The sequence below is a fragment of the Falco naumanni genome, chromosome 9 (assembly GCF_017639655.2).
Source record: "Falco naumanni isolate bFalNau1 chromosome 9, bFalNau1.pat, whole genome shotgun sequence".
Taxonomy (NCBI): domain Eukaryota; kingdom Metazoa; phylum Chordata; class Aves; order Falconiformes; family Falconidae; genus Falco; species Falco naumanni.
In genome coordinates, this window is record NC_054062.1 from 19,245,568 (window position 1) to 19,260,373 (window position 14,806).

General features: G+C 44.2%; 1 protein-coding gene across 20 annotated transcripts in view; it reads right to left on the reverse strand.

Moving 5' to 3' along the window:
- The window catches only part of TCF7L2 (transcription factor 7 like 2), a 180,787-nt gene that overhangs the window by 101,686 nt on the left and 64,295 nt on the right, over positions 1-14,806 (reverse strand). The gene's annotated exons all lie outside the window — the stretch shown is intronic.

The following is a 14,806-nucleotide window of genomic DNA, read 5'->3' on the forward strand; positions in this document are numbered from 1 at the left end:
TCATGGTTAGACAGGGGTGGAAATTTCCAAACAACCCTAAGAAAATATTTCAAAATACTGATTTCTGTCCTTCTGTGTTTATATAATGCACAAAACCAGGGCAACCTGAGCTAGATTAGCATTGCGCTGTGCTCTGTAACAAGTAAGAGAAATTCATTAACTGACAAACCAAACCGCTTTCTGTGACTACACCAGCAAATGAATTCAGTGGTAAGGACTCTTGCCAAGACAGTGAATTTTATGCAAGTACTGGAGAATCTTCATGGAAAATAAACTTTTATTAATTAAAGAGTATCACTCACTGCTTAATGCAGGGAACGGAAATGCATCACATGTTCCCCATCTCTGCTCAGAGGAGCTCCAACACCAACCAGCTCTGAAGAACTGCTTGTGGATGATCTCCAAGGCAAAATGCTGAGACTAGTGCATGAGTAACAAACGAAGTTTCAAGAAAAATCACGATCTCTTCAGTGATCCTTAACTAACAGGAAGAGCAATTCATTTTGCTGCACGAATGATTAATTATAAATTATTAAATCCAGCTCTACTCAGGATACTTACTCAGGGAACCAACTGCTCCAACATGTCAACAACTTTTGTTTTCTAAATCCCTGAAACCAGTATCAATTCTAAACACATATGGAGCCAGATTTTCCACGGAGGATCTGGTGTGCACGTTCAGTGCCCAGTATCTCCAGTCCTGGCCTGACTCTGAGAGGGGCAGCAACTCACCCTCCCCACTCTGGTCTTTGGAGACAGCCTTTTTCAAAGGGGACACTGCAGTTATTTTTACCCTCTTCCCTCTGTCCCGTCAGTGTGAAACACAGAAGGAAGCATCTGGAGAGCAACAGCTTGCGTCCCCCATCCTTATCACCAGGACAGTGTATCTCCCAACCAGGAATTTGGGGAGAAGCCTACACATGAGCACAAGTTTTGCTGCATTACAGTGTGTGGCATTCATGGAGAGGCAATTTCCTGCCCGGCAGGAAGGCGGCGGAGAGCCCTCGGCTGCTCCCAGCCTCCTGCCCGCCAGCGAGCAGCAGGCAGGGATGGCTGTGTGCAGGCAAGGGATAGGGGGCAGGGGAAGGAGAAATTTGAAAGCAGGAGAAAGTGCCGGGCTGTGAACATGCATCAGAACACAAAGCAGCCAGAGGATGCACGGATACAAAAATGGGATACATTATTATTCCATAAATTAAGTTAAAGCAACCTCAGCACATCCTAGACCTTTAATATTGGGCTGCTGCACACCAAGTCAGTTGGCTTCCAGCCTGAAAAATGTTTCAACTTCACCCAACTGAGGCAAGACCTACGTTTTATTGAAAGAGGTTTATCTTCCTGCAAATAAACCTCAACAACTTCTGCGCCCTGAAGAAGCAACTTCGGTTTGCTGTCTCACACTCCTCCCCCCCCCGCCCACAACAAAACACACATTCAAAATCTGATGAGTAAAGAATTACCAGTTACGGCTTTCTGAACCTTGCCCACATCAGGCTGGTATGCAACAGGTTTTAATGTTTGTTTTTATAATAAATAAAGCAAAAGTAGGATGAAGACAACTAAGCACTTCTCTGCTCTGTCTTCTTTGAAGATGGCTTTTTATTTTGAGACTTAAGCAAAATTGTAAAGCAGTTAATAAAATAAAGGCCATTCCCTAGCTCACATTTCAGCCTGTTCCAAATAATCTAGACAGCCTTAAGATATCCAAGCTTTCCTGTCAGCCATTTAATGAAGAAATACTAATAAAAATTAAAACATAACCCACACACACGCTTTCCCTACTTCTTGTACATCTACTGGTCTGCCCCATAATCTCATTTTTCCTGATAAAAGGAAGAAAATGAAGAAAAAAAACACCCCACATTTTCCAGGCAAGCAGCAAAACCTAAACAAAATTAGAGAAGCGTAAAGCCCAACTTGAACAGCAGACAAGTATGCGGAGAACAGCGTGACCTTTCCTTATCACCCACTGACGTGCTTAATCGTTTCCAAACAAAAAATGCTCTTTTTCACCACTTCTTCATTCTGCGAGCACCTCCAGTGACTGCATGGTTGGTAAAGAGTTAAATCTCCCACTATCCCCTGCTGCCTGCGAAAAATCACGGAAACAATTGAGACATTGTCCAGTGAACAAGACTCCCAGGGACTGACATTTTTGTTTATGTCCCAGTTCTCAGCCTGTCAATTTTCACTCCCAACGTTAAAAGCCTGGCTTGCCCCAATACAGTCTGCCCTTGACTGAAAAGGCTCCACTTCATTTATTTTATTAAAGCTATGGCGTGTTTATGATTCAGAGCTCTCCCCATCCGAGGACCTGTTGGTCCCATCCCCCTGCCTTCCTTGCTGCCCTGCAGTAGCGACTTCCTAGCTCCGAGGACGCTTTGCAATGCCTTTTGCAGGGCCACTGCCAGGAAAATAACTACGCTTAGGTTAAATACAAATGTTTGCATTTTGCTGAGGTATGAAATATATATTACTGTACTCTAGTCCCCAGAAATAGCCTTTGATAATTACTCAGGTAGGGTAGAGGGGAAGGGAGCTGTATACTAAGCCAGAGTGGTAGGAACTTCAAAAAGAAAATTAAAAAAAAAAAAAAAAAAAAAAAAAAAAAAAAAAAAAGAAAGAAGAAAGAAAGAAAAAAACCCCACCCACTCCCGATACCCAGCAGCAAACTAGAAAATACACATAATGGAGTAAAACAAACATCTTGGAGCAAAGCAGCGTTGTCTTGGCTGCTCCGTGGCTGCATTTCCTGCCTGTGTTTTCATAAAGACCCGAGCGTCAGGCCCAAAATATATCCTTCTCCTTCACCCCCACCATCCTTCTCCCCCCCCCATTCCCAGCCCTTTTTTTTTTTTTTTGTTACGCTCTCAATACTTTATCTCCATGAAAAGCACACACAGCGGTCACCAGCGTTTCCTGTTTGCCGAGTGTGCTTTAACTATATCACACCCTCCGCCGCTGCGCTGGAATGCACAGCATATGGCATTGTGAAAGGGTTTACTGTCGAATAATGGCAGCAATGCAGTCCTGCTGGTTTATATCAAACCCTGTCACTCTCTTCACGGAGGTCTCTCTCGTGCTCTCTGAGAGGCAAGGTAAAACACACACACAGACACGCTACTTCAAGTCTCACGTAGGACCCCAGCAGAAGCCCGCCTGCATCAAGATCTGCAAACTCAAGGCAAGGAAGATTGCAGTTTGTACAGCAGTAACTTGCAGGCACTCATGACTTGTTTCAAATCTTAGTCCTTGTAATGTCTGCAGGATCCTTTTATAGGTAGACAAAAAAGCTGTTAAAAATTTTTCAGTTCCTCACTGCAATTCCTATGGGCACAGGCAGCATGGGCTGGAGGACAGGTAGGTGCCTGAGCCTCTCTTCTCCAGGGTGGCAGGGCTATCAGCCTGAGCAACTGCCTAAACTCCATCCCGGAGCCCAGCTTCATCTTCCCCTGCTTTCAGAAATCAGCACCTATATATCTGGTTATGAAAACATGCATGCGAAAGCCAAACATACACCACCACCTTTCACTTTGGGTCAAAGTTTCAAAACTGCAGTTTCATTTAATTGCTCACAGGTTTATATTTTTGTGTCTGTTTGGTTTTGCTTTTTTTAAAAAAAACTTTAAAAGAAACTAACAAATAAATAAATAAAGTGCTGCTTCCAACTGCCATCAGGTTTAGCTAAAACACTCACAAAGGTTATACTTCAAAGTGCTTTTTGTGCAGATCTTGAAATGCCTTCCCATGCCCGGATGCATTCGACCAGCAGACGCTGAAACGAGTAGTAATACTTGTAATGCCCATTGAAATGCATCCATCCACCCTCTCTTCATAAAAGGAAGCCTTACTTAACAGGCATTTATTATTGCTGAACTAGGGTTGAAAGTTCAGTGTCCTTATAGACCAAAATCATCAAGATTTCTGAGTTTGCAGCCCACGTTTAGGTCCTAATGAGCTATTGTACCACACTCACTGCTATTAACTGTTTGATGTCAGGAACCCATGTTGCTCTTTTAAACATCTCACAGATGTCCAAGGGAAAAAGTGCAAAGCTCACCTGTGCTGAAAGACAGGTGAGCAACTGTACTTTTTTTTGCCTTTAGTCCCCTCCAGCAAAATATGCAAAGACAACTACACATTAAACATGCATGTCAAAGACAGACTAGCCTACCAGTTCGGACTGTGAATTTGGAGTCAGGGGAGCTGTACGTTGCTCCCAGCTTTGCCATGATCTGATATGCAGAACACGTTACGTTTCCGGGAAAGGGATGTGAGCATACGGTGCCCGTCACACCACACGCATACAGTAACCAGACCACTGCCGTGCCTTGTACTGCACAGCCCACCCCCCCTGGATCCCAGCAACGTGAGGCAGGGACAACAACCCGCTTCTCTGAGAGGAGCTTGCCTCTTAGATCCTCTTACATACAGGGAACAATATAGCAGTATTTAACTTGCACCAAGCGCTTTGACCTGCTCATTTCACAACCACAGCAGTGAAACACGGTATCCACAGGGAGAGGACACCATCAGGCTTGGATAGCACTCAGGAACAGAAGGATCCCTAATTTTCCAACCCCAGGCTAAGGCATCTGATCCCGATCACCAGCGAACAGGAGCAGGATGATGCTTTAATGCAAGAGTCACGAGCCCGGCTCAGCGCCCAGGCAAGAAGCAGCTGAGTTGGCCAAAAAGCTAACAGGGCGCCAGCTCTTTGGCCATTCTCCTCTCCTATCCGTGCTGGGGCTGCTCCCTCACATTTTCTCACCATTTACTCATCCCACAGATTCCTTAGAGCAGCGATCTGAGGTGGCCAAAGGATTGCATACACAGGAACAGAGCATAACAGTCCATCTACACTGTGAGCGGACACTCCCTGGATGTGCTCCGGGCATGACAAGGAGAACAAGTTACTGCAGGGCGAGCTTCACCGAGGTCTTGTAGCACCTCTGTAACTGCCTGGCCACACACTCAGCTCTGGACACAGGCGCGAGCAAATTTCACCTTCAGTCCAAATGGCATCTGCTACCTCACATTTACCCCTCGGGCAGCAATTGTGGAGCAACCGGCCTGTCTCAGATTCACACCAGAGTTTATCCCAAGGTAACCTGTCCTGGCCATCGGAGCCCTTTAATGAGGAGCAGGTTACTTCATGTCCAGTAAACAACTTCCCTCCAAAGAGCTCGGCATGCCTGAAAAGCATCGAGATGGGGAGTCAACATGTAGCAGCTATGGCTTTAGCAATTCAAACCTTTGCTTGCTTCATATTAATTAACCATGTAGACATGCCCAACATGCAGCGACACAAGTTCTGCTGCCAGGGAAAGCTTTGTGCACTCCAGCCATTTGGGGTTTTCTAATGATACTGCTGCTTACGTGCAGTTGCTTGGCAGGAGAAGCGTTCACAGCTGTAAATGCACACTAAGAAAGTCTGGAGGCTTTCAAGTCCCTTCACTCTGCTTTCCTCCACAAAATATTGTTTCCTTATTACAGGGCAGTCACATCCCTGTCACACACAATACTGACATTGCAGACCTCTGCAAGCATTACAAGAGGGCAAAATTTTGGGGGTTTGTCTTTCCTCTCCCAGACACTACCCTTCTAGCCAGGGGAGGAGACCATGGAGAGATTCTGTGCATTTCCCAGTGGGCAGATAAGCACCAAGAGACCAAAACCCTCCTTCAGGGTGTCTCCTCCTACAGCTTTGAGAAGAAATACGTCAGCACAAGTACAAGCTCCAGGGGAGAAGAGCTTGGGACATGCTATTCCTTCTCTCCTTCTCTTTCCCTTCTCAGTACTTGCTAGCTGGGGGACAGGCAGAAGCCACAACCATCTCTCAGGAAGGGGCTTTATTTCATATAAATGCTCATTTCCAGAACCCCCACTCAGAAAAGTGTCACTATACAAGACAATATTTCGAGCATGCACTTAAGCGTTGTCCTGAGCACGGATGGACATTAGCTCACGTTTAATGATTTCTTGAATCAAGGCCTAAAAAGTAAAAAGGAAGGGGAAGCTAGTTTCCACAGTAATAGTAGCTGAGAAGTCTTTGAGTCCTGCCAACAGGAAAAAAATGCATATTGGAGAACTGCTCGCCTCTCCTAGGAAACTAGCACAGATCCACCTCTTTCTGCAGGCTAGCACCACAAGGCCCAGGGACATCACCAGGTCCTCCCTTAACTTGCACCAAGAGGAAGGTTGAGGGGTAAGGTTGCAAGAACAAAAAAAAACAACCAACAAAAAAAAAAATACTACAAAAACAAACCAACAAAACAAATAAAACCAAACAACAACAAAATCACATACGCAAAACAAAAAAACCACCCCCCAAAAAAAACCCCAAATCCAAGGATTTGGTTACTTCTTAATTCCATCAGGAAAGTTAGTCAGAAAGCACCCTTCTTGTATACACAAACATATGGGTTCAAACCATGCATGTCCAGGACCCACTAACAGCCTGTCTCTCGTTACACATGTATATATCATTCCTACACAGGTGAGCCTGGCTGCAGACCTAGTGCTTGCTGGGGTAGGGGAAGGACTGGTTTGGTTCCCCAAAACTTCCTAATTCTGAGAGATGAGCTGTAATGTACATCTGACATGATGATTCATGGATACACAGGGTCCTGACAGCACCTAAATAGCACCAAAAGTAACTTTCCTGTAGGGTCTGATGTATGTTAGGATTTTAGGTTTAGATTTCAAAAACCACTTCAGGTTTTGGGGGGTTTTTTGTTTGGTTTGTTTTGTTTTCCTGTGGAGCTGCAGGGTTTTTTTTGCATGCCTCTAAAATACAAATGTGGAAATCATCCATTTCTCAAAATCAACTTGGGAAAGTTTTAAGTAACTTTCTGGCTGCACTGGTAAAACAGAGGAGCGAGCAATGCTTCCCCATATCGGGAAAGTGCTGAATGATTTTGCTGAGCAGTGTCTGTTGGGTACAAGCAAAGCTTTAAGACAAGGTCCCTGGAATCAGCTCCCTGCTACCAGACCACAAGCATATTCAGAACCAAAGTCTGTTTGACAAAAATTTCTAGCTTCATTCTGTGAAATTAGGCACAGAACACTGCTTGGGAAGAGATGAGGGCTGAGAGATTCTTTTACAAAGGCATGACTCCGTGTTATTTGCAACATCACTAACTCTCCAAAAGCTTTTCAAAATGGGTCTGCCCCTTGCCAAATAGGTCTGCATAGGACAGAGGAGAACTCATCCTTCCTTCTCTTTAAGCCGTGTCTTATAGGCAGCTCCAGTTTCTTCCATAGGAAAGAATAGAGATGTCTACATAGTCTAGAAAGTGAAGTATCCCATGAATAATCTAATCCCAAGCCACAGGAACTGGTGAGAAAAGCAATAATCCTGATCTTGAGCAATTTGACAAACAAATGGTCCTGAGCCCAGTAATGCCAGCTTTCTTCCTTTCTTTTTAATGATAAATGCGTGCTGTTTTCTTTACTACAGCACCTGGACACACTACACAGACCTTGTTTAGACAGAAAATAGCAGTTTCCTATTCGAGTGGGCTCATCTGCACAGGGAAGTTTTTGTGCAAGGGCTCAAGTGTAAATTAAAAAATGCAGAACAACTATTTCGAATTATCTCTTCGTGTGGACACTGTTATTCAGCCCTAAGAGTTTCTTTGTGAGATTTAGCTTAATCCGTTTCCAAAGCGGATTAACCTAAACCACACAAAGGACCTCTTACTGCTGAGTAAGAGTGGCCGCATGGAGAGATAATGAGGAATAGTTATTCTGAGACAGCCACTTCGACTGCATATTTGGGCTTTTCTGCTCTGCGTCAACAAGCCCAAAGCCGTACTGGAAAGGGAAGACTGTGGTTCTAGAAATGTGGGAAAAAATAGTGCCGGGGCCATATCCTACCCATTAAATCTTCTGCTCTATGCACAACGGCTGCTCCTGCTCCAGTCGGCACAGTCTCTGGCTCCAAACCAGGCTGCATTATTCAATACCTACTTCTCTAAGCTCACGATTTTGAATCCAGCCACAAACTTCAGCTGCAGACAGGGTGCGCGGGGAGAAGAACCTGTGGCGAGCAGCCCTGCCAAGTCTGCCACCCTCAGTACACATCATCTTTGATCTGACAGGCTCACCCATCTGGCTCTCCAGCAACACCCAGCACTGCCACGGCACTGCCACAGCTCTCTGCCTACTGCCAAGGCCAAGCCACTACACACGGCTGCTGCTGCTGCTGCAGTCTTCATGCATACCCAGGCTTTGGGGACGGACTGCCTGCACTGTCTCCATTCCTGATCAACACAACCACTCTTCTGTGGGAGAGCTGATAGCTCGCTGATACTTAATTTTAGGCCCGCACAAGCCCCTAGACATTAACTTAACATGCATGCTCCAGCATAACAAACTGCTATATGACTGAATCCAAAACACAGCATGGGCTCCCCCGTGCTAAAATACTCCCTCTTGCACCGTCTTCCCCACATAGGTTTCTACTTCAAAATACCGCTCTCTGCATTTTACTGTTATCCCAAACTAACCAGTCAGAAAGGGCCAGAATTTATGGATTTATATTTGCATCACATTTGGGACATAGCGGGTATTTCATAAACAAAGGATACAAGAGGGAAGCCTGCAGTAGGTGCACTTCCAACGACGATGAAGGCAGCATAATTATGTCTTAAGGATCTCTGATAAGCAAATTTTTGTCTTGCTTTCCCCTCACCCAGAGAGTTTCATTGTGTAGGTATGTCAGAGAGAGATAAGCAGATATATTTTGGTGTGCCAAGACAAACCAAAATACTAAATCTCGAGGCTCCAGCTCAGGAACGGGAGCTGCAGCACAGCCACTCCTGGAAATCAAAGATGATGCTGGTTCACCACACTATTCTGGGCTATAAACCTGCTGCTTCAGGAGACCTGCTGAGCTGCCCTCAGTAATGCCAGAGAAGCCTGGCCCTCCCTGGGAGTGGGGAGCACTGCAGCCACCTCAGGGTTAGCCAGCCCAGCACCCACAAGCCAGAGCCTTTCCCGGTGCCAAGAACCAGGTTCTCCTGAAGTCCAGCCCAGTGATTCACAAGAAATGGATGCTCAGTAGATTGTGCCGAGCATATCGTAACACTCCGACTCAGCTGCCTTCTCCTGGAGCAACGCTTAGGGTTGCCAGCTCCTACGATTTTATAGCCAGTCTAGCGATACTTGCTATTTTTCTTTAGGGAAGAACCTCAGCCTCCACTTACAGCACACAGCAAGCTCCTGAACTGCTGTAGAGAAAAGTTTGAGAATGAGCGGAGTATACCCTGCAGGCTCAGGAACCAGAGAACAAATAAAGAGAATACAAAATGTATTATTTAAGAAACAGAAAACAAACAAAAACAACACAAAAAACCCCCCACCAATCCTCATGATCTTTTGATGCCTGACTCATGATCCTGGAACAATTGGGTTTGGCAGTACTATACATTTTACAGCATTTATTCACAGCTGAAATACCCCAACATCCAAATCCTTCAGAGTTCTTGAAGCTAGTCGCAGATCTCCTGACTAAAACCAAGTGTGACAATTCATCCCAGCTGCCAATCCAGCCCCAAGGTGTCTTCTGAAGGTGCTTTTGTGCTGACTGATGTTTGCAGAAGCATTAAATTCCTGCTCACTTCACAGCAAGAGGTACAAGCCTGCACATTTCCCCAGTCCCGACATTAAAGCAGAGGGCTTACCTCCAGTACCTAAATAAGGTCTGTAGAGGACGGACATTGTGCCACAGAGTAAACACAACAGCATGAAGCAGTACCCTAAAGTCTGAATTATTTTGCAAAACATATCAAATTATCAAGTGAATTACTTTTACGGAATCCACATTTCTTCTGTGCTCTACACAAACCAAACACTAGGTTTCCCATTCATATTTAGTGGGTACTGAATATAATGTGTGTGCTTTACAGGATTCCATCCAAAACAATTTTATTGGGCTGCCGGTACGTGAATTCTATAAGCATTCAGGTTTGAATGTAGATTTTTTTTTAAATACAATCCTTCCCAACAAAAAAAACCAAAAGGAATTAGTGGTAAGAGATTTAGCCACAAAATTCTCAGCACCTTTAACTTCTTCTGTGGCTTAATTCCATGCGGCTCTGAAAATTCAGGACAAGACATTTGCACACTTTTGGGCATGTATTAATGAAACATTTTCTTTACTTTTCACTGCCAGAGCAATTAGCCAAATAAAGTATAGAGCATTTAAAAAGGAGAGAGTCACTACAGGAGCTTTCCAATTAAGTCTTCATGGATATTTCTGCAGTGTGAGTTTCAGGGATCTGTTGTTGGGTCAGTGCACCAAGGCGTGACCTACCTGCCATCAGGGACTCCTAGGATGCCAGTACAGCTCGCACACACAGCCCTCTCCTCCTCATGCATGTGCTCCTCTCAATACGGGACACTGACACAAATGATGCCCAGCTCCTTCCCCCCATACCACCACCATGTTCCTGCAACTCTCACCACAGTCTGCATACTCCGAGGATTGCTTTGTAGATCTCCAGGGAAGAGGTGTGTCCCATCATGGGCATCCAAGAACACCTCAAGAGGTTACTGCAGAGAAAGAATAGCCTCTCTACAGCTAAATATTAAAGACAAACACAGAGCTTTAAAAGCCCTTTTGGGACACTGCAGTGGAAGTTGCAAGATTGTGCTTCCAGATGGCTACATACACCTAGGACCATGCATACGCCTGGGACGCACTCCGCTTCTGGCCTGTCTGAAGGGACACTAGGAGAATTTTTAAATCTAGCTAAGATAAACCTAATGATTACTTGTAGGTATTTGTCTTTTCTTTCAAAGTGTGTAACTGCAAACCACACAAGAGAAAGAAATTAGGGACCAGGCTGGGCAGACGCACAGCTTCAACTCTAACTGCTCTGGGAAAAAATTCCTGATCCCTCCAAACCACCCAGCAGTCCCAGACACCCACTGTCCATGCACATCAAAGAGGCTGAGAACAGGCAGTACATTTCAGGTGGCTTTGCCTTCAGTTTTGCTTGTCATATTATGTTTTGAAAACACATTTTTACCTACTTAAAAAAAAAAAAGAAAAAAAAAAGAAAAAAATAGATACACCACTGCACAGTAAGATTCTTTGTTCTTGGGGATTCAGTCTACTTTATGGCTGTGTTCATTACATACTAGAAAACCCAGGCCAAATAGCGCTGCAAGTTCTCCCCCCAAGGTAACATTTACATTTACTTCAAAAGGCCTCCCTGCAGAAGAAAATGCAGACGTTTTTTAAACCTTTAAGTATTTTATAAGAAATATACTGTACCAAACCACCACCATTTTGGTTCTGAATGTTTTTGCCTGGTACAAAGGAAGCTAAAAGCAAGTTTTTGCCTAGCCAAAACAGCAGGAGGCAGGATCCTGGGATCAGTCTTTCACCCATGTTTCTGCCCCAAACCAGGTATCACTGAGTCACAGCGTGTACTCTGCAGAGAACAGGGAAGAACAGCACTGTTTTTCTCATTAAGGTTGTAGGAATGCATGAATAGATGAAAAAGGTTTTAAAGGAGCTTGCTTTCTGCAGGCAGCAGATTTTGGAGTTCCTTGTGCAGACATACCGTGCTCACTTTCATTTGCCTGTCCACACCGCAACAGAAAATTTTCATGCTAGAATCCCACTCCTAGGGCACCCAGATCTCATTCCTTATCACCATACTGGCAGCACACAGATGGAGCAGATCAGGTGCACATTGAACATGGGATTTCAAGACAACAAGCACTCTACCCACTTAGAGGAACACGTAAGGCACCCAGCTAGCATCTGCTTTACACCCAAAAACTTTCTGCTAAAACTGTTTTATGAAGTCTTAATACCTTCAATGAAATCAAAGGTAAGAAAAAAAGAAGGAAAATAACCATAAAAACCCTTTAAAAAATCCCAGCCTCAAAATACTACTATCCACAGGCTGAATTCAAAATTTTGACCTAGCAAGCTTAATAGCGTACTATTAAAACAATTTTTCCCCCAGTTTTCTTTCACCTTTGGACACAGATAAGCAGCATGACTGTGCCAGAGCAAGATGCAAGAGTCTTACAAGACTAGCGAAGCACCTAAATGCAAATAAACGCATTGGTCTTAAATGGAGTCTCATGCTGTACCTTCCTAGAGACACGCTGAACATAATTTCAGTTTAATATTCTGTTTCTCATTATGGGCCTTGGAGACTCTCTCAAGCACCATGAAAAGCAGTATTAACCCAGTCCTCGGCACTGGGGGCAATCCAGCCCAATTATTCATGCTAGTCTTTTACTTCAATTTTTGTAGCCTTACCTTAATGTTCTTAAACAAATCTGAAATGAGGGTGGCTGACAAACAGTACAGACTTTACTTAAGACATTATAGACAACCATGTTCTGCAGCCTTGAGTCATTAAACTAAAAACCCCTGCTGAAGCCAAGGGGAGTTTCATTGGGGCTGGGTGTAAAGGCTGCAGCCCTAACACAGAGCTCACGGTAGTCACAGCCAAGCACTAAGAAACAAGAACGTTAAAAAAGAAAAAAGAAAGGAAAAAGGAAGGGGAAGAATAAAATAAAATAAAAAAATATGGGGGGAGAAACCCCATACACTCTCCTCTCTTTGTAATCAAGCTATAAAGATTAGCCTCAAATCCTGATTTCAGAGGTAGGGGAAAGATAAGAAATGATTTGCAGGTGTTAGCGTTTTTCTACAGATCTTCGGAGCAGCACAACTGATTTCAAGATGAAAAACTGGCTTAAATATACTTGGCGAGTAGACAAGACACAGCATCGGGTGTAGAATCAGTTTCTATCCCTATACATTACACATTACATTCTTACAGGAACATCAGCATGCCCACAAAATACCCCTCATTGTTCCATAAAAAACGTGATTCCATTTTCATGTATGCAGAAATGGGTGTAAAGCTTTGTGCAAGAGCAGCCAGGTCCCAGGTGCTGTGGGCAGGCACAGCAGCAACAAATGGGGACACCAGAGAAGCCTGACATATCACAGGCCAACTGGCATCTGCAGCCACTTCATCTCTGCTGAATGCCATTACCTGGCTCTACTTTTATTTACCAAAAAATAAGACTGTTTTTACTCCACAGAATTAATGTGGCCTGGGGCAGATGCCAGCAAAAAGGGTGGGAAAAGTTGCCCATTATTTAGGTTTTTTTAACAGAACAAGGCAAAACAGTTTGCTGCTAGAAATAAACATTAAACCTTGCAGAAACTCACACACACCCCCAAAAAAAAACCCCACCGCTGCTCCCCCCCCCACTCCCTCCTCCGCCTCCTCTCCCTCCAACATTGTAAGTAGCACAAAAGATCACATTACAAATGCCAGCTGTGGCTCTTTTGGAAGGTGGCCTCCATCTCAGAGGTAGTATATGTTCCTCACAGCCTAAGTGGTTGCTATGGTAAATATGCTTTTTATTGAATAGCAGAGTGAAACAGCTTTTAAAGAGACCCATAAGAACCCCATAAATGGTCAAAATACAAGGCAGATCAACCTCAGGCTCCCTGGAAACAGGTTTCTCTCATTTTCCAAAAATGATTGTGATTCGTGAATTTTTAACCCATTTTTTTAGTGTGTATTTGAGTTGTCCACTCATCTTCACCTCACCCACACCCAGGTGGAAAGGCTGGAGAGGGGCAGGGGAGTCAGGACCCCAACCAGCCCCCCAGCGTTATAAGCTGCTTTGGCTTTTAAAGACACATGCCTGCTCTCCTGCACGGTGGGAGGCTTTGGGGACAGAGGATGCTCTTCACTGGGAAGAGCAAGTGATCTCTAGCAAAGCTACCCACCAAACTCAGCCTGCCCTCCCAAGGCTGCAGCCAGCCAGGAGACACCTCCTGCTCCCTTGCCATCAGCTCCTACAAGCCTGACACCACTCCACCACACTGGCCCCAGAGCCCTGGGAACACTCCCATCCCCTGTGCTAGTCCTCTAGCACAGCAGTAAAAAAAAAAAAAAAAAAAAAATCAAAATAAGAAATAAACAAAGTAATTCCTTATTAAGAGTAAGATGATAGGAGGTTTTGATGGCTGTAGATTTCTAAATAACCAGCCAAACATCTTTTCTCTGATCTCCTCTTCCAGTGATGGCCCAAACGGACGGGAAGGAAAGCCATGTCATTCTGAAAAAGTGAAGCAACCAGCGCTAGATACCAACTAGGAAAATACCAGTCTTGCTCCCACCGCTCTCTGCCATGTTGAGGGTTAGTTTAGAAACTGTGGGCTCTAAAAGACAGAAAACCTTTTTTCTTTCTAAATAAAGAGCTAAGGCACTCATAGCAAAGGACTGACACTTCTGAAGTGAGAGACAACAATGGAAAAAGAAGCTTCTCAAAAATGTTTAGTATGATTTGAGACTTCTAACACAACAAATGTGTACCTTGGATGATCTACCAGCTACATCAGCTTTAGACTGTATAGCAAAAAATAAAGAACATGCAAGGTTTATTTTCCTGGGAACCATGCTATCATCCAATGGCTATAAAAGTCATGTAAAACTTGGTGATCAAGTGTTTCAGCACACGTGCCATCTTCTCCAGAGATAAATTTCCCAGATGACCTCTCGGAGCTAAGATGCTCCTTAACAATAGATGGCACCGACACTGTTTAGACCTCCATGGATGCTATTTTAGAAAGTAAACTAAAACCCCAAACCCCTCTCACAGAAATTTGTATTGAACATTTCAAACTCAATATTGTTTTTACAACAGAAGCAAGAAAATTTAACCGGGAACTGAACATTTCAAGTGAGAAGTTAATAAATAAAGCTATTTTTAGCAATGCTACTCATTATAAAAAGTTTTATAT